Source organism: Giraffa tippelskirchi, chromosome 9 (genome assembly GCF_054371585.1).
Source record: "Giraffa tippelskirchi isolate mGirTip1 chromosome 9, T2T-mGirTip1v1.2.pri, whole genome shotgun sequence".
NCBI classification, from domain to species: Eukaryota; Metazoa; Chordata; class Mammalia; order Artiodactyla; family Giraffidae; genus Giraffa; species Giraffa tippelskirchi.
In genome coordinates this window covers 126,319,907-126,343,972 of record NC_137283.1, presented here as the reverse complement: position 1 = coordinate 126,343,972, position 24,066 = coordinate 126,319,907, and the positions used below count along the sequence as shown (strand labels likewise).

The 24,066-nt window shown below is 39.9% G+C and overlaps 3 long non-coding RNA genes across 3 annotated transcripts in view; 2 read left to right on the top strand and 1 right to left on the bottom strand.

Annotated features, from left to right (window-relative positions):
- LOC145520989 (uncharacterized) overlaps window positions 1-21,645 on the top strand; it is a 42,094-nt gene extending 20,449 nt beyond the window's left edge. The window contains exons 2-4 of the long non-coding RNA XR_014064969.1: window positions 14,346-14,419; window positions 17,819-17,944; window positions 18,973-21,645. This is a non-coding gene — a long non-coding RNA (uncharacterized LOC145520989). The remainder of the gene's footprint in view (window positions 1-14,345; window positions 14,420-17,818; window positions 17,945-18,972) is intronic.
- On the bottom strand, window positions 44-22,877 carry LOC145520991 (uncharacterized). Its single transcript, XR_014064972.1, has 3 exons — window positions 22,796-22,877; window positions 15,413-15,540; window positions 44-1,597 (listed from the first exon to the last, which is right to left on the bottom strand). It is a non-coding gene; the product is annotated as an uncharacterized LOC145520991 (long non-coding RNA).
- LOC145520990 (uncharacterized) lies at window positions 3,428-6,469 on the top strand. The gene is made up of 2 exons (XR_014064971.1): window positions 3,428-5,578; window positions 5,695-6,469. It is a non-coding gene; the product is annotated as an uncharacterized LOC145520990 (long non-coding RNA).
- Window positions 22,878-24,066: the final 1,189 nt, after the last annotated feature.

Sequence of the window (24,066 nt, the reverse complement as noted above, 5' to 3'; positions counted from 1 at the left end):
CTTCATCCATTATTCGTTTAGAGTACACCATAAGCTGTGAGTACATTCATTCAGATGTTTATTGAGCACCTGCTATGCACCGAGAACTATTCTAGGCGTGGGACCCAGCGACAAACAAAAGAAGCCACATCCCTGCCCTCATAGAGCTTACATTCTTGAGCGAAGACCAGACAATAAAAGAATGAACAGGTGAACACGTGATGTAGAAGAAAGCGATGAAAATGCTGAGGCAATTAATCAAATTTAAATTATCCTCTCCCTGCCTCTCCAAAATGTCATAGCCACCCCTTCCTAGTAATCCTCGTGCCTTCACATTTGCTACTGTGGTCAGAACAACTTGTTACCAGGACTGAAACCAGGTGGCTTGTAATTATAGTAGCACCCCTTTTCATTCTCAGAAGTGGCTAATTTGGGAGGGTAAATAATATGGTCACCCTACCTAGCCCATGGCTGTCTCAAAGGCTGTGAGAGTTTCCCAAGGTCAGCAAATGCTTCTGGAATAGTGGCCATTTGTTCAAAATGTGATTCCTTAGGGCACAGCAAGCTCAGGGCTAGCCTGGGAATCTAAGGGGGTGGGAGTGGGATCACATTCTTTGAAGCTTACAACTTGGTAGGGGAGGCAGAATCTAATTATCACACTAATAAAGATAAGCCTATGCTAAGGGTATGAAAACAGCTATATGCAGGACTTCCCTCATGATCCACTGGTTAAGAATCCATCTTGCAGGTGATACAGGTTCAATGCCTGGTGGGGGAACTAAGATCCCACATGCCTTGGAGCAACTGAGCCTGAGGACCACAACCAGACAGTCCATGCACCACCACGAAAGATCCCGCATGATGCAAGGAGGATCCTGTGTGCTGCAAGACCTGATGCTGTCAAATAAATAATTTTTTTTTTCTTAAAAAGGAGCTACATGCTGCTGGAAGGGTACCTTATGGGGGTTGGTAAGCAAGGCTAGAGGATCACTGACCTTTACCCTGAAGAAGCCTTACAGGAATATTTGAAGAATGAAGAGGAGTAATCCATGCACTGGAACAGCATGTGCAAAGACTTTGAGGCAATACAGGGAAATGAAAGGCAGCAAACAGGAGCAACAAGCTGGAGAAGAACAAGAAAATGAGGCTGGAGAGCAGGCTGAGTGTATGGTAGGAAAGTTTGATTTTCTCAGTTCAGTTCAGTTGCTCAGTCGTGTCCGACTCTTTGCGACCCCACTGACTGCAGCATGCCAGGCTTCCCTGTCCATCACCACTCCCGAAGCTTGCTCAAACGCATGTCCGTCGAGTCGGTGATGCCATCCAACTATCTCATCCTCTGCCGTCCCCTTCTCCTCCCACCTTCAATCTTTCCCAGCATCAGGGTCTTTTCCAATGAGTCAATTCTTTGCATCAGATGGCCAAAGTATTGGAGTTTCAGCTTCAGCATCAGCCCTTCCAATGAATATTCAGGACTAATTTCCTTTAGGATGGACTGGTTGGATCTCCTTGCAGTCCAAGGGACTCTTCAAGAGTCTTCTTCAACACCACAGTTCAAAAGCATCAATTCTTCGGCGCTCAGCTTTCTCTATAGTCCAACTCTCACATCCATACATGACCACTGGAAAAACCATACCTTTGATTAGATCTTTGTTGCGAAAGTAACGTCTCTGCTTTTTAATATGCTGTCTATAACTTTTTTGAAACAAATTACCACAAATTCAGTGGTTTAAAAGAACAGAATTGTATTCTCTCACGGTTTAGGAGGCCAGAAATCTGAAATCAAGGTGTTGGCAGGGCCACACTCTCTCCTAAGGCACTAGAGGAGCATCCTTCCTTGCTTCTTCTGGTCCCTAGTGCCTCCAATCTCTGCTTCCATCTTCATACAGCTTTCTCCTCTTTGTCTTATGAGGACACTTGTCATTGGATTTAGGGCCCACGCAGGTAATCCAGGATGATCTCATCTCAAGATCCTTAACTTAATTGCAAAGACTCTTTTTCTAAATAAGATTAGGACTTGGGCCTGTCTTTTCTGGGGCCACCATTCAACCCACTACACTGACCTTGCCAAGGAAAGAGATTTGGTAGCAAGTGAGTTATTAATAAACCTCTTCCCTTGGGCTTCCCAGATGGTGCTAACGGTTAAAGAACCCGGCTGCCAAGGCAGGAGATGTAAGAGAAGTGTGTTCGATCCCTGGGTCGGGAAGATCCCCTGAAGGAGGGCATGGCAACCTACTCCAGTATTCTTGCCTGGAGAATCCCACAGATGAGGGAGCCTGCTGGGCTACAGTCCATATGGTCACAAAGAGTTAGACACAACTGAAGTGACCTAGCATGCACGCATGCACACTGACACATTCAGTTCAGTTCAGTCGCTCAGTTGTGTCTGATGCGACTCCATGAACCGCAGCATGCCAGGCCTCCCTGTCCATCACCAACTCTCAGAGTCCACCCAAACCCGTGTCCATCGTTAAGTGGGGTAAAAATTCACTGGACTCTATGTAAACCATGAACCTTTAGTTAAAAATATATGCATTGGTACGCTCATTTATAAACAGCTGTTTCTAGGTGGAGGCATTACACTCTGGTTTTCACTTTGTTTTCCTTACATTTGGTACTGTCGGGTTATTTTTAAAATGCTTTTTATAATTGGAAAAACCTACAAATCTCTTTACAGTCTGAAAAAAGCTTCTATTGGCATATCTAAAAAGACCTAATGGATAGATAGTGGGTTTTTTCCTGTTCCTATTGATAGAAGCATTTGAGGAAAGGGACTTAAACTATGGAAGTTCAGTTACAAATTTGAACTTTAAAGCTAGCTGGAATTGATTTAAAATAAGTTATGGAAATGGTAACCATGTCAGAGATGGATACGATAAGTAGCTTAACTGTAGTAATCATTTCACTATGTGTGTATATATATATATCATGTTGTATGCTTTAAATGTGTACAATTTTAATTGAAAATAATAAATCAGTAATGGAACCCTAATTGTTTATATGACATAAAAATGTATGTTCCTCCTATTTCCAAATTTGATTCGAGGCAATGAAGTGTAAAGAAGTGTGGGGAAACTGCTCTCTAGTTGGAAGGCTGGAGGAGGGCTGTTGTTAGGAAGGGACAACTGCAGAGTGTTACACACAGGGTTAGGCTGCCCCAGCATCTAACCAGGTCCTTAAACCGGTTCAGATGGTAACTGCTGCACTGTGTTTCACCCTTCCCTTGGCATTTCTTGGTACTCTTACTTAAAGTGAAAGTGAGAGTCACTCAGTCCGACTCTTTTGGACCCCATGGACTGACTATACAGTCCATGGAATTCTCCAGGCCAGAATACTGGAGTGGGTAGCCTTTCCCTTCCCCAGGGGATCTTCCCAACCCAGGGATTGAACCCAGGTCTCCTGCATTGCAGGCAGATTCTTTACCAGCTGAGCCACAAGGGCAGATACTCTTACTTAAAGAAGCGAAGAAAAGGCTTAGGTCAAGATTAAATACCCTGCCTCTCACCAGGTTCACGAACATATTCATATTTACCCTAAGACTAAACTTTAGCTAGATGCATTTAGTAAAAATATCACTTTAATGAATCATTGCCTTAAGGCATTAAATGGTACCCCCAAGGCCTGGGAGAGTTAATGTTCTCTCTAAACTACCAGAGAATTCCCAAGGGGTATACCACTGGCAAAATCTGATGACTGTTTAATAACTATAGCCCCTGTTCTATAGCAGAGTTATATGTATCATTTTTTGCAGCAATTACTACTTCCTTTCCATTTAATACAGTTTTAATGGGAATTCCCTGGCTGTCCAATGGCTACAGCTCTGTGCTTTCACTACCAAGGGTGCAGGTTCAGTCCCTGGTCAGAGAACTAGAATCCTGCAAGCTGAGGAGCGTGGCCAGTACATAATAATAATAATAATGCTGTTTAAAAATTACACTTTATATTCACCATAAAAAAAAGGGAATAATTATGCGATATGATAGAAGTGTTAGCAAATGTTAATCATGTTGCCATACATAAATGTGTCAAACAAATGTTATACACCTTAAATGTAGGTAATGTTATGTCAGTTCTAGCTCCATAAAATAAATAAGTAATTAATAAATGCTACAATCTAATGCTTCTTGTTTTTCCCTATAAAAGAGACTTTGATTGGAAAATATTTTAGGAAAATTAGGTTATTTCTCATTTAGATAATATCGTTACTTTACCTATCTCACTTTTCAAAAGTAAATAGATTTTAAACTTATTCATTGAAATCATAGTTCCATAGAGAATATAGCATGAAAAATTCAGAATCTTTTTTTAATCTTTTTTTAACTTGCTAAAACTTGTCATAGTGGACAAATCTTTAAAATCAGCCTTCTGTAAGTTATGTTTAAAACAAAAGCACTTAACGATTTTATTTCTAATGTTTGAAACTTTACTCCTAAGCCCTGTCTCTGGGGAAATTGCTGATAATTCACTTGTCATTTAGCATCTAAAGTGAAAGTGAAAGTTTAGTTGCCCTGTGACATGTGAGATCTTAGTTCTCTGACAAGGGATGGAGCCCACATCCCCTGCATTGGAAGGTGGATTCTTAACCACTGGACCACCAGGGAAGTCCTAAGGCTAGCCCTATTTCTAATTACCATGGATAATCAAGAGATACCAAGGCTGGTTTATAAAAGCAAACAATGTATTTTTGTTTTTCATTCTGAACACACACACACATATATATATCAAATTGAAATAAAGCTGATGTACAATAGTACATTAGTTTCAGGAGTATCACATAGCAATTTGACATTTACATATATTATGAAATGATCACCACAGTAAGTCTAGTAATCATCCATCCCCATACACAGCTATTACAGTATTATTAACCATATCCTTATGCTGTATATTACATCCCTGTGGCTTATTTTATAACTGGAGGTTTATACCTCCTAACTTCCTTCACTTGTTTTGTCCACCTTTCCACCATTTTCTCCTCTGGCAACCACCCACCCACTTGTTCTCTGTATCTATGAGTCTGTTTTGTGCAACATGTATTTGTTATTCTACAGCAAACCTACAATGCCTGTGGCTGTATAATATCACTAACTTTTTTTCCAGTTCTTAAATGGGTCAAAATAGTCTCATTATCAAATCTGTAATTAAAGAGTCAAATCATGAAAAGCTAGTATATTTTAATCAGATTAATTAACTAGTTTTGTTTTTGACTATCATAGTGGAGAACTAGACATAATTGAAAATTAAATTGTACTTGGATATGCATGAGTGTGTTGAAATTTGGATGATGAAAAGTACTTTGGAGAAATAAATTCCACAGTAATGAAGTCAGCTGGTATCATCTTATGCTGTGAACTAATTCTCCAACAGATGGTGCTAGCTTGCCTCTAGTGACAGCTATTCTGGTCTATCCTCCCTTAAAATGTACCGTGACCTTGATGGTGTTGATGGTAGAAAGTGATGTGGTGATTTGAATAGAATGTCTTGTAAACATTCTTCTATTGCCCCTGAACTTTGGTTAATAGGACATCATTTCACACAATCCAACTGGAGAACATATCCCCTTATGAGAATTATGAACATTTCTTCCATGATAGTTCAGCTGGTAAAGAATCTGCCTGCAATGCAGGAGACCCTGGTTCAATTCCTGGGTTGGGAAGATCACCTGAAGAAGGGATAGGCTACCCACTCCAGTATTCTTGGGCTTCCCTGGTGGCTCAGATGGTAAAAAAATCCGCCTGCAATGCGGAGTACCTGGATTTGATCCCTGGGTTGGGAGATCCCCTGGAGGAGGGCATGGCAACTCACTCCAGTATTCTTCCCTGGAGAAACTCCATGGACAGAGGAGCCTGGCGGGCTATAGTCCACAGGGTCGCAAAGAGTCGGAGATGACTGAGTGACTAAGCACAGCATAGCTGTAGGAAACCATTTTAAAGGTCATTAATATGATAATATTGAGTATTATTTAACTTTTTCAGAAAAGTCAGATTAGGGAAGGCTTGTCTCTTTAACTATATATCCCCCCAAATTACACCAAATCTCAAAAATGTTGGAGGTGGGTGTTTCTTCCTAACTTAATTTGACAAATATTTAGTGATCTACTAAACATAGTACTATTAAACATAGTACTAGGATGAAAATAGATGTTTCCTAATTCTGAAGGACTTAGCCCAATTTCCCCGCATTAAGTCATTTTCACATATCCTATAAGAGTTTTGCCATAATGATGCACTTTGTTCCTATTATAAGCTCACTATCTTTCTTTAAATTATCTTTTATTTTAAAAGAAAAATCTATTATTGATATTAATTTTTAAAATTTCACAGACAAAAATCAATCATCAGAAAATATCATGAAGTGGGACTTCCCTAGTGGTCCAGTGGTTAAGACTCTGTGCTTCTAATGCAGGGGGCACAGGTTCAATCCCTGGACAAGGAACAAAGATCCCACATGCTGTGAGGTGAGGTCAGAAAGTAAAAAAAGAAAGAAAAGAAAATATTTTGAAGAAATATATAAACTTAAGCCAATTTAAGTAGGTGTCTACATAGTTTCAAGCCTGACATCTGCTCTCTCTTTAAAAAGGGAAATTAATCACACAGTAATAGAGAGATGTCAAAGCCATGTATGTGCATATGCCTGCTTAGTCACTCAGTCATGTCTGACTCTTTGCAACCCCATGGACTGTAGCCCGCCAGGCTCCTCTGTCCATGGGATTCTCCTGACAAGAATATTGAAGTGGGTTGCCATTCCCTTCTCTAGAGAGTCTTCCCAACCCCAGGATCAAACCTAGGTCTCCTGCACTGCAGGTGGATTCTTTACCATCTGAGCCACCAGGGAAGCTGTTAACTAGCACAAAACTAAAACTTTCTCCCTAAAGTATTAAAAGGGGAATAACTCTCACACTATGCAATTCAATATTTAATGTCATATCAGTGGAACACATAAAACCATTTACAGTACCACCAGTGGTAAGTGTTTTACCTTTGGGGGAACATTCTAGCTAGAGAGAGAAAGAGAGTGATGCATGTAAACAAATCATTATTATACAATTTCATTAGCACCACATACAGATATTTCAAAGTACTATGAGGGACATGATAGAAACAGATTAGTTCTCTATGGGGACATGAGACTACAATTTATTTTAGAGAAAACTGATGTTTGAGCTATTTATTGAAGGGTAAATACAACTTTACTGAGGAATAGAGAAATCGGGGCATTTCAGGGAGATAAGCAAAGGGACAGTGTGGTGGGAACAGTACGGTGTGCTGAACTACGGAGGAGGAAAGAATGACTGGTAAAGAGGTTGGGATGGAGATCAGGAGCCAAATTTTGAGAGGATCTGCATGTATACCATGCCAAGGAGCTTTGGCTTAATCCTTTGGGCAATGGAACTCCATCACAAGTTTTTAAGCAGAGGATTAAGAAGATCAGATCTGTGTTTTACAAGGATGATTCTGACAGAAATGCGGAGGATGAATTGGAAGGAATAGTGAAGTAGAAACTGGCACAAACAGATCAGTTAAAAGGCTCTTGCATGTGGTATGTTTTATCTTTAAAAAAATACCTCAAGTCAGACAGAGAAAGACAAATACTACACGATCTCACTTACCTATGGAAGCTAAAATAATGGAGCTCATAGATACAGAGAACAGACTGACGGCTGCCAAAGCCGGGAGGAAGGGGCTGAAGAAAATGAATGAAGGTGATCAAAAGGTACAAATCTCCAATAGTAAGAAAATAAGTCCTGGGGTTAAAATGTGCAGCATGGTGACTGGAGTTCACAATACTGTATTACACATTTGAAAGTTGCTGAAAGTAAATTTTAAAAGTTCTCATCACAAGTAAACAAAAATTTTTATCTGTGTGTGGTAATGCATGTTGACGACACTTTTTGTGGTAATCATTTCACAATATATACATACATCGAATCATTATGTTGTACACCTAAAACTAATACAATGTTACAAGTCAATTATATGCAAATATGCTAAGTCGCTTCAGTCGTGTCTGACTCTTTGTGACCCCATGGACTGTGGCCCGCCAGTCTCCTCTTCAGGCAAGAATTCTGGAGTGGGTTGCCATTTCCTTCCCCAATGTCAATTATACCTCAATTTAAATACTATTTCTTAGCTTTGTCCACTGAAAAGGCTTAGAAACAATGACCAGTAGCACTTAGCACCCTGAAAGCATGGACTATAGTCTTTAAATATAATTTTTTTCTCAAAGGAACCATGACTGTGAAAGAGTGGCTAATGTCAGGTCTGGGGAAAGAAATGTAGAAAATAAATCTAGAATATTTTGTCAAATCAGAAGTAAAGAAGCTATCAAAGTCCTCTGGAGTCCTGTCAAAAGGATTCAAAGGCAGTAATAGCTAAAGAGGGGACAATTCGAGTATCAATAAGAATAACTGCGATGAATTAAAGCATCATTTATTTGTAAGTGTGCAAGGTCCCACTCATACTAAAAAACAAGTCTGATTGATCACCTTTTGAACCTAACTTCTCGGTATAAACTTATACCTCAAGGAAACCCAAATGGCTGATGAGAGAAGTTTTCTTTCTAAAAGTATTTCAGTCAGTAAAATAAGGAATTAAATAGAATTAAATAGAATTAAAGAAGGAACAATAGAATTAAAGTGAAATTGCTCAGTGTCGGACTCTTTGTGACCATGGACACAAAGCCCATGGAGCCCACCAGGCTCCTCCACCCATGGGATTTTCCAGGCAGGAATACTAGAATGGGTTGCCATTTCCTTCTCCAGGGATGGAATTAAAATATCACAATTTTGCAACTTCTAGAGAAATAATGGATCTAAGCAATGACCATGAATGGCTGTTCAATTAACACAAAAAAACAACCAGTTATATGCCCTCTTGAAGGAAGTTCATATCAGTATACTCTTGCAAAAACATTGAGTGATCCAGCCTATAGCTCAGCACTAACAGAACTTTCTTTGATATTGTAAGTATTTCTGTATCCGTACTGTCCAATACCAGAGGAAAGCAGTCAACAAGTTTCACTATGTGGGAATCTATAGGAGTAACTACCCAGATTCTTTAACAAATAAATTACAAACATTTTTTAAAAGGAGGGAAGCTAATGTGAACTAGAGGATGTGGTGGCCTCTTATTTTATGGTTAAGGACCCCTGATACTCAGTGAGGGGTTCTTGCTGCAGAGCTAGGGGGCTGCCTTGTTGATGTGAGGTCAGAGGCAGTGGAGTATGGGGACCAAGAAGGGTGGGCTGATGATGTCCAATCATGTGTGTTTGTACAATGGCATTCAACTCAGAATGAAAGACATGGACCAACATGGATGAACCCCAAACACATGATGCTGAACAAAAGAAACCAGATACAAAAGAATACATTCTCATGATGCCGTTTATGTCTAGAGTTCAAATTAATATATGTCGATAAAAATCAGAGACGACTGCCTTCAGGAAGTAGGGATTCCTGGAAGGGAGAATGAGGGAACTTTCTGAAGGTGATGAAACTGTCCTACATCCAGACTGGCATGTTGGTTATACAGGTGTATATATTTGTCAAAAGTCATCAAATTATATACATTTAAGATATGTATGCTTCACAAAATGTATATTTTACCTTAATAAAAAAAAATGTTTCAGGACTTTCCTGACTCTGAGTTTCACTGCTGGGGGCACAGGCTCAATCCCTGGTAGAGGAACTAAGATCCCACATGCCACACAGCATGGCTTGAAAAAAGAAAGGTACATGTTTTTTTCTTTTTTTAATTAAGAAGAGAGGAGGGGGTCAGTGGACAGTAACTGTAAGAAACTAAAAAGTTGATCTATCCATTTTTGGGGGCTTCCCTGGTGACTCAGCGGTAAAGAATCTGCCTGCAATGCAGGAGACACAGGAGACATAGGTTTGATCCCTGGGTCAAGAAGATTCCCTGGAGAAGGAAATGGCAACCCACTCCAGTATTCTTGCCTGGAGATTCCCACGGACAGCAAGCGAGGCAGGCTTCAGTCCATAGGGCTGCAAAGAGTCATGTAAGACTGAAGTGATTTAGCACGCATCCATTCTCTGAACCAGTTCCACTGGTGGCTTGCTTAGGTTGCTAGTGTGGGATGTTGCCAGCGTAACTAGAGGGATCTCAGAAGTTTTCGTGAGCTGGTAGGGGCATGGTTATTCCACAGGACTCTGTGGTGGGCTTCAGTGTCATGGGAGGGATTTAAGCCATTCTAGAGTTTGGCTTCAGGCGTCCTTGGGAAGCCACAAGCAGTGGTGGTGGAGCCCTGGCTGGGTGAGGGGTACCCAGGCCCTGCCCTCTGCAGCCTCCAGCTGGAGTCTGAGATGTGTGCACAAGTCATCAGCCTTTTGGTGGGTCTCATATGTGGCGCTAGTGATAAAGAGCCTGACTGTCAATGCAGGAGACCTAAGAGACGCTGGCTCAGTCCGTGGGTTGGGAAGATCCCCTGGAGGAGGAAATGACAACCCACTTCAGTAGGCTTGCCTGGAAAATCCCATGGACAGAGGAGCCTGGCAGGCTCTAGTCCATAGGGTTGCAAAGAGTTGGACACGACTGAAGCAACCTAGAATATCTGTTCAGACTTGTCTAAAAGCTGACTTTATGTGAAACAGGAAATGCTGCTTTTACAAATGCTGGCTGAAAAATCACAAACATTGGCGGCACTAATTTAAGAGAAGCGTCAACTCCTTGGCAAGGATGGCACTGTGCAAAGGGGGGATGCAGCAACTGAGTCATCTCTGGAGGATACAAGCCTAGAGAAAGAGTTATCAAAGATTCAGAGCCCAGCAGAATCACAGGGAGTACAGACGAATACCAACTGTATCCTGAAGGAGGAAATAATAAAATAATACTTTCCTAGTAAAACAGAGAGATGAAGAGAGATCCAGATACTCAGGAAAAGAAGAGATGATGACTGAAGTTACAAGACTGATCCGGTCACTGAAATAGGAGTGAACACATCTCAATAAACTCAACAGCTTCCTTGCTGTCCCTCCAAATTGTGGGCCTTTGTCTGAAAGCAGAGGCCTCCCATGCTGCCAGGCCACATACACCCACCTTCCCTCCAGTATGACCTTATCATTGCCCATAATGAAAGCAAACTGTTCCTGCAGAGACCTCCTGTTCTTTCTCTTCCTCCTCTGGGAGGTGCTCATGGAGCCCCCTTCTTGGATTGGAGTTTCTCCTCAACCCTCAAGCCCAAAAAACAGAAGTGAGTTCCTTTGAAGTTAATCCAAATTTCAAATGAACCAACTACTGGAATCAACATCAAGAAACTAGAGACTTTTACAAATCATCTCTCTTCAAAACGAATTTTAATCTCATTCGTTAGCATTTTAAAAACTGATGCTACTTCAAGAACCATACTTGTGCTCTAATTAACAATAAATAGGGATTTCCTTGGTGGTCCAGTGACTGAGACTCAATGCAGGCAGCCTAGGTTCGATCCCTGGTCAGGGAACTAGATCCCGCATGCCACAACTAAGACCCAGTACAAACAAATAAATAAAATAAACATTTTTAAAAAATCAATAGACCTTTAGTTCTCTGAATAGGGTTTTGTGAAATTATTTTTATATAAATTTTATAATTAAATTACTTTTACTTAATTTTCATTGTATATAATATAAATATTATGTTTTCTTTAATTATATGTGCAGTTTATCAATATCAATATCTTTAAAAAGTCCCAAGCAGGATTGAGGGCTTCCCTGGTGGCTCACATGGTAAAGAATCCGCTTGCAATGCGGGAGATCAGGGTTCGATCCCTGGGTTGGGAAGATATCTTGGAGGAGGGCACAGCAACCCACTCCGGTATTCTTCCCTGGAGAATCCCCACGGACAGAGGAGCCTGGGGTCCATGGGGTCACAAACAGTCAGACACGACTGAGCAACTAAGCACAGCACAAGCAGGATGGAGCCTGAGCTCTATAGGGTGGTAACCATTCAATAACATACATTTTATTGGTTCTCTCTCCTTGCCTGTATCACTCTGCTTTTTCTGGGATTAGCTTCCAAATAAGTTACATGCCCCTGAGAGTATGTCTCTGGCTCTGCTTTCAGACAAAACTAAGCTAAGATATTGGAATGTACAGCCTGCCACACCATATGTAACTAGGCCCTTCAGGCTGATTTTCCCTTGCCTTCTCCTACCAGGGTTGTGGATGCTGCCATCAATAAATGAAGCTTAGTTACATCCTTCTGAACTGCAGTCTCCATTGTCAGAGAGACAGCATGTAATGGGGACAATGTCATCCCCAAGGAGTGGATGCCTCTGCTCTATGAATTCTCTAGACTCTTTCCATCCTGCCCCTTTTCAAATGTTCCTGAATGTATCAGTCACATTAAATCAATGAGACTGATGTAACTGCTCCTTCCTTATTCCATTGCTTCTCTGACACCACCCAGGAAATTATGGGAAGCTTTGATCTTGAGTGTCCCTCAATTGTGCTGCTGTGTCAACGGGTTGTCTGGTAGCAGTCTAGTGATTTGTTTTCAGTAGAGAAGTCGTGAGCAGCTATGTTGGGTAATTTTAGGAGCTGAGAGCCTGGAGTTCTGCAGTTAAGCCAATCCTGATCTATGTCAGAGGCCATCTCATTAGAGCTGGGAGCACCCTCTCAATCTTGTTATGTACAATAAACAAGACAGAGCACACTATAGCACAGAATACCAGACATGAACACTGTCTTTTTTTTTTTTTTTAAATCACCTGCAGTCTTTCAGGCTAACATATGCTTCCTTGAACTGAGAGCTTCAGAAATAGCATAACTGTCAGTTGCAGGCATCTCTCTGGGATTTACTGGAGAAGGAAATGGCAATCCACTCCAGTATTCTTGCCTGGAGAACTCCATGGACAGAGGAGCCTGGTGGGCTACAGCCCGTGGGGTCGCAAAGAGTTGGACATGACTGAGCGACTAACACACACACTGGGATTTATGATCCCAGGCCTTTAGAATGCTAATAAGGTGATCTTGCAGAGACATCCTTAAACATCTAGTGATTTTTTCCCCTCTGTTCTTATTTAAGAGAGAAACGTCAGAATGGCTTAAAAGCTTGGCTAGGGGCTATTAACTGATGGCTTCACTGTACAGTTTACTGTAGACCTATACTCAGGCCTTACTTTGCAGATGTGCAAATATTAGCATCGGTAGGGTTTTTTCCTCTTGGGTTGTTTGTTTGTTTGTATTGTTGTTGTTGTATGTTTCAGAAGAGGGTGTAAACATGGCTGCTATTATTCTAGGAGTTGAGTAAGGACAAGGGAATTAGGTTCTCCTTATATGAAATTTAACTTTACCTCCTTGTTTTACCTTTTTCTCTTACTTTCCAAAATACTCCTGAGGCTAGAGTTCTGGTTCAACTTTTCCAGTGAGAATACCTGTCTTCTGTTGGGGTGGGAAAGTTTTAGGTGCCCAGCTGTGCAATGTTAGGTCTGGCATCAAGAGATCTAACTGCTTTTTATACAGACTTTCAACTAATCTTGTTTTTAATCCACACACCATTTAAAGTGACAGATACCTCCAATTCTACAGCCGTTTTTGTCTTGCTTTTTGGCTTTTCTGATCCAGATGATTTTTGTTGCTGTTGTTGCATGTGGGATCTAGTTCCTCGACCAGGAACGGAACCCAGGTCCCCTGCATTGGCAGCATGGAGTCTTAACCACTGGACCACCAGGGAAGTCCCTGACTGCAGATGCTTTAATGTCAGCTTTCTCTGCTTTGTTAAGTCTCCATTTGTCCACCTGCTTGCCATTTTCCAAGTTGCATTCTAGCAGCAAATCACCTATCTGAAAAGACTACACATCTCAACCTCCTTTGTATCTAGTTATGGTCACATTACTAAATTCTGGCCAAAGGGGAAATGCTATGAAAAATATCTGGAATAGCCCCTTAACGGGATTTGATTTGGCTGTAGGGCACATCCTTTTATCCTTCTCTTCTTCCTGGAAGGTAAACATGATAGCTGAAATACCAGTAATTATTCTGAATTCATGAGAGAATCCTCAGGAAGGAAGCCACATACTGAGGATGACAAAGCAGAAATATAGGAGCCTTGGTCCCTGGTGGCTGTAGAGTTACTCCAGACTAAAACCAGACTTCTTTTATACTAACAGTAATTCTGATAAATTCTATCATGTATAATTTCCTTCAAAAGAGGGGGAAAGACTATGATACATTGATAACTATGTACATGGCATTACTGAGCATGTTGCTGACAGGACAGAACTTCTTTTTTGACTAGGAGGATAAAAATAGACTTCTCTCTCCTTAACAATTTACCTATCTAGTGACTGGAAGAATTTTCAATAGACTGACTCTTAACCTCCTTTCCTTTTAGTCTTTGTTTCTTCTCCACTAACCCACATATTAATACTTACAGGGCCATCCACTGTAGGAAAAAGTCACATTGCGGTGTATCCCCTGGTTCTGCAACTTTACATGACAGGATCCCAGGTAAGCTGGCACAGAGGGCAGTAGGAATATTCCTGAAAGCCATTTCTATACCTGGATGGCTAATAATACTTATCTCTACACAGAAGTACTGCATCACACATAATCACATTCCATGAAACTCAAACCAATGTGTATGCAGTTCGGCTTCCCATTAACTGGATCCCAAAATGCTTATGGCCATTCCAACGTGACATGACTAAGGGGAAGTCTATCAGAGGGAACGTCAGAATGAAAAGAAATAGTGGTCCTAACTGATTGTGATTGAAATATCTTTGGTAAGTTCTACTCAAATATATGACCACGTGAGATCATTTCTAGGCCCTTAATGGGCTTGGAAGCAGTCTGTGTGAGTGAGGGACCCTGAAGCTTAAGCTCCATTAGCTTCACTGTATATTTGCGTCCCAACTGGATGGGTGGAATAATATTTATCAAACAGGAACACTTAGTTTACTTATGTTGTTGCAGTCACAGTACCAGGAGAAACAACAGTCACTATGCCCAAAATGTTCAGTTGAATTAGATGCAAGATCATCCTTTTATTCACAAACCAAGCGCTTCTCTGTGATCTTAAACACTGGCTTCTGCATAAATTCCTCCCAAACTACACTTCTGTTTCTCCCTCTTTTTGTGGTGCAGGAATTTCACACTGTGAGGTCTCATCCTCTTTGTTGGATCTATTTCCAAATATCTTGCTGACCGAGACCCATTCTTAGCAAATGAGTCATGTTCACCTAAATCTGCTAATTCAGTACAATTTACTTCTAACTTATTAGTACACAAAGTAGTTTTCAAACACATATATCCACTTGATGCTTTAATCCTTCATATAATCCTAACCAGATATATCATGCATACTGTTATACTGTACTCAGAAAAGATTCATGTTTTATACACATTAATTTTATACATTTCCTCAGAATATATTTTTCTTTTGAGCAATACTACACTTCGTTATGGGGGCTTCCCAGGTGACGCTAGCGGTAAAGAACCCACCTGTCAATGCAGAAGACTAAGAGACGTGGGTTCGATCTTTGGGTTGGGAAGATCCCCTGGAGAAAGGCATGGCAACCCACTTCAGTTTTCTTGCCTGGAGAATCCCATGGACAGAGAAGCCTGGTGGGCTATGGTCCATGGGGTCGCAAAGAGTCAGACACAACTTGGCGACTGAACAACAACAACAACAACAACAACACTTCATTATAAGTTAAAGAAAATGGCAGTGTAGCAACGGGGGTAGACAGTTTTTCTGGTATGAGCAGCAGAGGCTAAAAGTAGAATCCATTGCCACAGAACTTTTACCATGATAGTTTTCGTAAGATGTTTCTCCGGGATTGTTCTGTCAGCTTTTAAGGTTTTTCAGCTTCCACAGGCTTGCTGTCTTATCAGAATCATAGGCTGCTGAAGCAGATACTCTGGAGAGCAGTGTCATTTCCTTGCACACATGGGTTTCAATTCTACTGCAACTTTACTAATAACTACTGTTTCAGATACCACATCAATCAAAGTTAACTAACAAACACTTGCTGAGATTCTATATTGATGTAAAAATATACAATTAAGGTAATGGAAATATAGGTACTCTGATGTCAAAAAGGGACATAAGAGGCACTTTTCAGAAAGAATTTGGGAATTTGAAACCAGATTCTTGGTTACGGTTTGTGAAGTTTATTTCACAGCATTAGTATCTGAAGATCAAATTATCTTGGATTAGCAGCTATGGCGGATCATCCTATTGTGCAAAGCAGAAACTTGGGTTGAATTTGATCTTGTGTAAAATTCATGTAGCCATCAACTGAAAGCAGACAAATAGGCTGGTCATGGATTGGCAATTTCGGCCTTTTTACTCATTTAATTTAGCCTAGTTTGTTTTCTTCATCTTCACCTTCATTGTGTATTCCCTGGGCTAAAGATGGAATATTTATGTGTGTTTAATTGTATATATTGCAGACTTAATTTTTAAAATAAATAAAACTATTTAGACAAGACTACAGCAGTGTAAACATTTCACAGCTGCAAAATGTTTCCTTACTACCCCTCTTTTTGTCGCTCTCTCCTTCAGATACATTGCATTTTCAATTTCTTTTAATAGTTTCTCTAGTATTCTAAAATTATATGGTATAGGGCCTGTCTGTTAATAGTAAGTATAAACCTTGAACATTTCTGTGTAATGACTTTGACTTTAGACCTTTTATTCCCATTTCAAATATTAATTTTGGTTCACTTCTATTCAGTAGTATACACTGTTCTACAATTAATTTTGCTCTGTGTTGAACTCTGATATTGAATGTTATGGACAAATCTGGGTTTTGAAGCTTTCAAAGCAACATGATAGATACATTATTACATGTCCTTATGATTGCAGATCACTGCATAGTCAAGTGATCCTGGAGAAAGAAACTGACCTCTTGGCAACAACAATACTTGGGTAAAATTATAAACTAATTTTAGACAAGAAAAAGAAAAACAAACACAAAAGAGCATCAGTTGCTGCCTTTTTTTTTATACAGTCCAAGCAGACAGAACTTTTATTAAACAGTGGATAGTGGGAGTGGGCCAACCTTGAGGGAGAGGCCAATTGCTGCCATTTGATATGAATTAGACAATGAATAAAATATGTTTTTCTGAAACGATAAGTGACATTCTAGATTTTTAAAAACTGGCCAATTATCATATTTGCCTGAAAAAAATTAAAATATTGAATGAAATCTCTCTTCTCTCATAAGTGAGCTTGAATAAACTTTTCTCGTAAGCCATATGAATTTATAACAAAGGAAGCTAGTTTGAGTGAAGTTAAATAGCTTATAATAATAACAATAATTAAATATGTGTTAGCTGACATAAAATGCATTAGAGCAAATAGGTGAAAAGCACCTCTGGAAGAACATTTTAATCTGATTCATACTTATTACTTTAAAAAAACATGTAATTTCAAGGAATGATCTCTAGAAAGGAAACGAACATTTTCAATTCTAATGTTATCATAAATATACATTAACAATTTTTAATTTTTCAAGGCCAATACACAGGAAGCCTTTATGAAAAATGTATCTAGTTTTATTATGTGTTTACCATACATGTCTCTTTTTAGAAATACTTATTATTATAGCCTATAATGAGAGATTACTCAAAACAAATCATCTGCTTTGCTGATACGTAGTTATCTAGAGCCGTTGATGTTTGGTAGTTGTTATGGACTGAATTGCACTTCCCCAAATTCATAGGTTGAAGTTCTCACTCCCAATGCGACTGTCTTTGAAGATAGGGCCTTTAGGGCGTTAAGGTTAAACGAGGTCATAAGGACGGACTCCTAATCTAATAGGATCTGTGTCCTTAGAAGAGGCAAAGACACCGGATATCTTTCTCTCTTTCTCTTGTTTGCTCCCCACTCATCCTCCCCAGCATAGAGGGAAGGTCATTTGAAGACAAAATGAGAAAATGGTTGTCTGCAATCCCAGGAAGAAAGTCCTCACTCACTAAACACCAATCCTGACAGCAACTTGATCTTGGACTTCCAGCCTCCAGACAGTGAGTAAATAAACTTCTGTTGTTCAAGCTACCTAGGCTCTGTCTGGTATTTTGTTCTGGCAGCCTGGGTGGACTAAGATAGTAGATAAAGGCACAATACAGACTTAAAAGGACTGTACATTAAATAAAATTCTGAATCTGCGGATTGGCAAGGTCTGATGTGAGGCACAGTGTAGAGATAGCACCAGATTCACCTTGGGCAGCATCAAAATACCACTTCTGAACAGAGGAGATGTTTCCAGTTAAAGCATTACAACATAAGTAATTTGATGGTGATGACACATCTACTTCACTCAGCTGGTCACTAAATTACAGATTCTAACAGTATTTCAAGAATTGCATAAGAGATTGAGAATTTGCAATTTCTATTATTGTTGATATTTCTATTGTAGAAATTTTATTATTTTCTCTCAAAGCAATTCAGATGTCTGGACTTAGTAAATGGAGCGATTCAAAGCAAAGGCTTGATACACTTTTTTTTTTTTAATTTGCTTATTTGGCTGTGTTGGGTCTTAGTTGCAGCACACAGGATCTTTGTTGTGTCATGCAAGATCTTTCATTGTGGCACTTGGGCTTAGTTGTTTTCTTTCTATTTTATTTATTTACTTGTTTATTTTGGCTATGCCACACAGCTTGTGGGATCTTAGTTCCTTGATCAGGGATGAAACCCTGGCCCTTGGCACCGAAATCTTGGAGTCCTAACCTCTGGACTACTAGAGAATTCCCATGATATATTACACTTAAAAATCAGAAATAAGGAAAATGACACTCAAAAAGAAGAGAGCAAAAGGGAGAGTGCGGATGAGTGGAAACTACCAAATGTATTGGTAGATTGTGCTAGGTCTTTTTTTCTCACCACCGTGATCAACTCACAGTGAAAAACATGCTTACTAGTAAACTTGTGCTTTAAAAATGAAAATATTTTATTGAAGGGTAGTCAGAATAATTAAAGAATGGGATCCTAGGGGAGTATCTTTACCCCAAAATGGGTCTTACCCATAACTGAGTCTAATCTCCTCATTTTACAGGTGAGAACCTGAATGACCCAAGGAGACACTGGTCAAGTGTCAAGGACAGAGATGAGATCCCTGTTTCTGGTTACATAAACACAGACTACACAATTTAGACACATGTTTTAAAAATGTGAACTCAATTATAATTTGTTACCATAATCACTAATATTTCAATGGTCTAAGCCATTACTTAAGCTAAACTAGGAATTATCCCTAGAGTTGAGCAGACTCCCCTAAAACATTTTAACTTGGAAATCATCATGCTATGGGGGGGAACTATCAATATAATACTCAGGAAGGCTTTGTGGTTCTTATAGGCACCTCTTTCTCAATAGACCACTTGATTGAGGTATGAATGACATATCAAGAGCTATACATATTTAATGTATGCACCTTGATGATCTTGGATATAAGTATATATCAGTGCAACTATCACCACAATCTATGCCACAAACATATCCATCACCTCCAAAAGCTTCCTTCTGCCTTCATTATTATTATTTTTTGTGCTTAGTATAACATCTACTCTCTTAACCAATTCTTAAATTTTTTTTTGGCTGCGAGGGGTCTTTGCTGTGGTGCACAGACTCTCTAGTTGTGATGCATCAGCTTAGTTGCCCTGGCATGTGGGCTCTTAGTTCCCTGACCAAGAATCAAACCCGTGTCACTTGCATTGGAAGGCAGAATCTTAATTACTGAAACACTGGAGAAATCAATTCTTCATTGTCAACACAGGCACTACTCGGTCCAGTAGATCTCTAGGAATTTTTCATCTTGCATAACTGAAACTCTGTACCCTTTGACCACTTCTCTTCAGGCACTGAACCTTCTAGCTTGGCTCCAGTTTCAATTTAACCAAGTACCAGAAGCTTATTTGTTTCATATTAACAAACAAAATATTTCAAATGTAAACTAGTAAAAAGACTTAACTTGGCTTTTCTGTCTTTTTTGGTCAGCCAGAACTTTCACCAGTGTCTCTTCTTTCTTTACGTTGGCCTTACACTTTGTAGCAAAACAGAATAGGAAGCACTTTATGCAGAAGACCTTAGAGAACGTTGTAACTTCACTTTTCCTAATCAGTTTTATTGGATATTTCTCATTTGCTTCCTGTTTCATGTTCCATGATACCTTTAATTCCCAGATGTTTATTAATTTTTAGACCACACATTTTAAAAGTCACTAATGGCTCTTCATGATCACATCCTTAATGAATCTTCTGGAGTATTTTAAGCATCCCATGACCATTCATGTAATCCAGTCCCGCTAGCATAAATAAGTAGCACCAGGACTTTCCTGGTGGTCCAGAGGTTACGAATCTGTGCTTCTACCACAGGGGGACACAGGTTAGATCCCTAGCCAGGGAACTAGGATCCCACATGCTTCACATTGCGGCCAAAAATAAACAAACAAGTAACATCAAAATGACTGAGAAGCTTGAGAGGTGACTCCTTAGTAAAGGTAATTATTAATGTGATACGTACATGGTCAAGTTGTACACATTGCTTGAGAGAAGATCTTGAAGAGATGTCCTCTCTTGAAGGACCTTCTAGTACTACATTGGGTCCAAGTTCTAAATGTTGTATCAACAAGGGAAGGGGAGCCACAAAAGTTGTCTCCATTTTCCCGAACCATAACCTTAGCGGGAGAAATGCTCTCACAGCACAAGCCAGGCTGTGTCCTCACAGTGTTGTAGTCCCCCAGCCCTAGGGAATCAGGCAGTAAAGACACCTTTCCTCTGAGAGAAGCTCACTGTCCTCATTTCCAGGAACGGTTATGGTCAGCAAAGCAGCTAATCTCACTGCCAAGAGGGAGGGAAGTCAAAGGGAGCCTCAAGTAACTTAGTACTAGGACATTCCAGGCTTTAAAATAGCTGCCTTTACCTCATGGGTCATTTGAAGAAATCTATACAGAACTTGAAAACAAGTTGTACTAGAACCTTACCCAACAGAAGCAAGATCCTGCCAGACATTTTTGCTCATTCCCTTTGGTTTTGTTTTTGAGTTTCTTCCTCAGTTTAACATTTTTCCTGCCTACTTACTTACTCCCTGGAAGGTTTAATTCTCCTCTGGGTATAACCCAATATGCATAGTAGATACATGGATATGTAGTTTTCTTAGCTCCTCCTCTTTCCTTCCAGCCACTGCTAGGCTCTAATATGGCGGCATCCACCTCCTCTGACACACATCCATCCACTGGCCCCACACGTTCTCACTGTCCCTATCTGCTGAATGACTTTACCATCCACCTAGCCATTCCTACTAGAAACCTCAGTCATCTCACCTCTTTTGCTCATTTCTCTCCCCCCAAAAGGATGCCTTTCAAACAGGCATCAAGTCTGGCCACTTCTGTCTGTAGAATGTTTTTAGAGTCCAGGGACTTTGCAGGAAGTTTTTAGCTTGTCTCAGCCCAAAGTCTCTGTTTCCATTTATCCTCCACATATCATCAATTATTCTTCCAGAACAAAAATCTGATTTTATTTCTCTCCTGTTTAGTAACATCTGATAGTTACCCACTGTCTCCTTAACAGTGTAGGACTTCTCTGGCGGTCCAGTGACTGAGACTCCATGCTCTCAGTATAGTGGGGCCGGGTTTCATTCCTGGTCAGGGAACTAGATCCCACAGGCCATAACTAAGACCCAGTGCAGCCAAATAATAAATAAAATAGATATATGTTAAAAAAAAAAAAAAGTGTATACAACTCTGCTATATCCCTTCACCCTCAATCAAAACTCATCTTTCTGCCAACCCATTCCCTTGGTTCACTTAATGTTGTTGTTGTTCAGTTGCTCAGTCGTGTCTGACTCTTTGAGAGCCCATGGATTGCAGCACGCCAGGCTTCCCTGTCCATCACCAACTCCGGAACTTGCTCAAACTCATGTCCATTGAGTCAGTGATGCCATCCAACCATCTCATCCTCTGTTGCCCTCTTCTTCTGCCCTCAAACTTTCCCAGCATCAGGATCTTTTCCAATGAGTCGACTCTTTGCATCAGGTGGCCAAAGGATTGGAGCTTCGGCTTCCACACCAGTCCTTCCAGTAAATATTCTGGATTGATTTTAGTATTGACTGGTTTGATCTCCTTGCTGTCCAAGGGATTCTCAAGAGTCTTCTCCAGTACCACAGTTTGAAAGCATCAATTCTCTGGTTACTCAGCCTTATAGCCAGCTTTCCCAGCATCTTAGCCCAAGAAGTGGTTTCTTAATGTGCTATCTAATTTTTCATTCTATTTCTTTTTCTGGGTTCTCAACATATTTTTTTTCTTCTCATTTAGGTCATGCTTTGCAAGTCTATGTTGAGGTTTTATTTTATTACAATCATAAGAACATCAAGCTTATCCAAGTGTGCTGTCTTGCCAGAAAGAGTTCTAAATCTGAAGTTCAGAATACTATCCAGTCTAGTCTTGTACAATTTGGCTAATGTTTCAATCATGGACAATGTTGCTTTCCCAGGGTAAAGGAAATACTTAATCTACTCTTCCCACCAAAGCACTCATTTGTCATGAATTTCCTGTTCTAAAAGATATGGAATCAGGTGTCATGGAGGCTCATTTCCTGAGCAGAGAGAGAAGTATCCTTGGACTTTAAAACCAATCCTTTAATGAGAATGCTTTCTACCCACCCATTCCCAAAACAAAGGTCAAAATTAACACCTTAATACTAAATTCTGGGTATTGTATTATTTTTGCAGATATAGCACCTGGTAAAGGAAGGGAAGTACTCTACATTTTTAAAAAATATTTCTGTGAAAAAGAATTACAGGCTCCTTAGTGGCAGCACATAGACAGTTGTATGAACATTATGCGTATAAATGCCAGTGATAGTGAGAACTACTGAGCTGACCTGATTCAAGAAGGCATATGTCCAACTCCATCAGCTTCCAGAAGCCATTCTTCCTGCCTCTCAACTCCCACAGGCAAAGGACTGAGAAGTCTGGGGAGAAGAATCACATTGACACACACAGTATCTGTAGGTATTTATCATAGCTGAGTGGTTATTTGCTACCATTACTCCATTAGCCTATTAGATTCAAGAAGAAAAATCAACCAACAAACATTTATTGACAAGGAAAGGTTGTACCACCACCGCGCCATGTTAGAAACACAGTGGGAAGGCAAAAGAAGTTTAAAGACTGGAGGGGAAGATACATATTCAACAAATTATCACAATTTATTAAATAATTTAAGAATACAATAAGTAAGAAATACAGGCTGCCAACAATGGAAACCCAACACATGAATGCATGCATGTGCATACACACAAAACAAAGCTTGAAATGAATCTACTTTTCTCTACCTCAAGTGACAGCTTTGTTAATTCACAAGTCACATAACTAGCAGCTTCTATATAGAATATCTATGTACCCCTTTTCTGTTGTTGCTGCCTGATAAAAGCAAGCAAACATGAGTGCTAATGATGTCAACAGGCAGGGTTGCTGCAGTAAATTTATTCAAAATGAGTAACTGTTATGGGTTCTGATGTCAGTTGACAAGCTATAGATGAATTTAAAAATTTGGATAGGCAATAGAGCACAGTAGCTGAAAGTAGGCCCCTGGAGCCAAACTGGCTTCTGTTCTATACTTATCTATACATATCTAAAAGATCCACTGCTTACTAGCAGTGAAATCTCATATAATACATCTGTAAAGTGAAGATGAACAATTTCATTAACAACCTCATCGGTTGTTATGAGAATTAAATGAGTTAATACTTGTAAAGCACTTAGCTCCTGTTACAGAGGAAGTGCTCTACAAATGTCACCTATTGTTTTTACTCAAACAAGGCCAGTTTTTTAGCCAACTGAGCACCGTAATACTGAATCTCATAGACTCAGGAGATTATTGCAGAAGTGTATCTCGGTAAGTTTATTAAGCATAGACAAGAGGGTCCAGGAATTTAATTCCACATTTGTTGTCTCTAGGGCTGAGCTTTGGTTAGACTGAGAATGACAGTATTTTCTGATCTAGAATGTGACATTACTCTAGTATTTTAACATACTCTAGTATGTTAATATGTGTGGTAGTTAAAAGCAGCAGTAGATAGTCTTCATGTATATTAGCTTTCTTTAGACCAGAAATGTATTTTCAAAAAAAATACACTTTTGGGACTTCCCT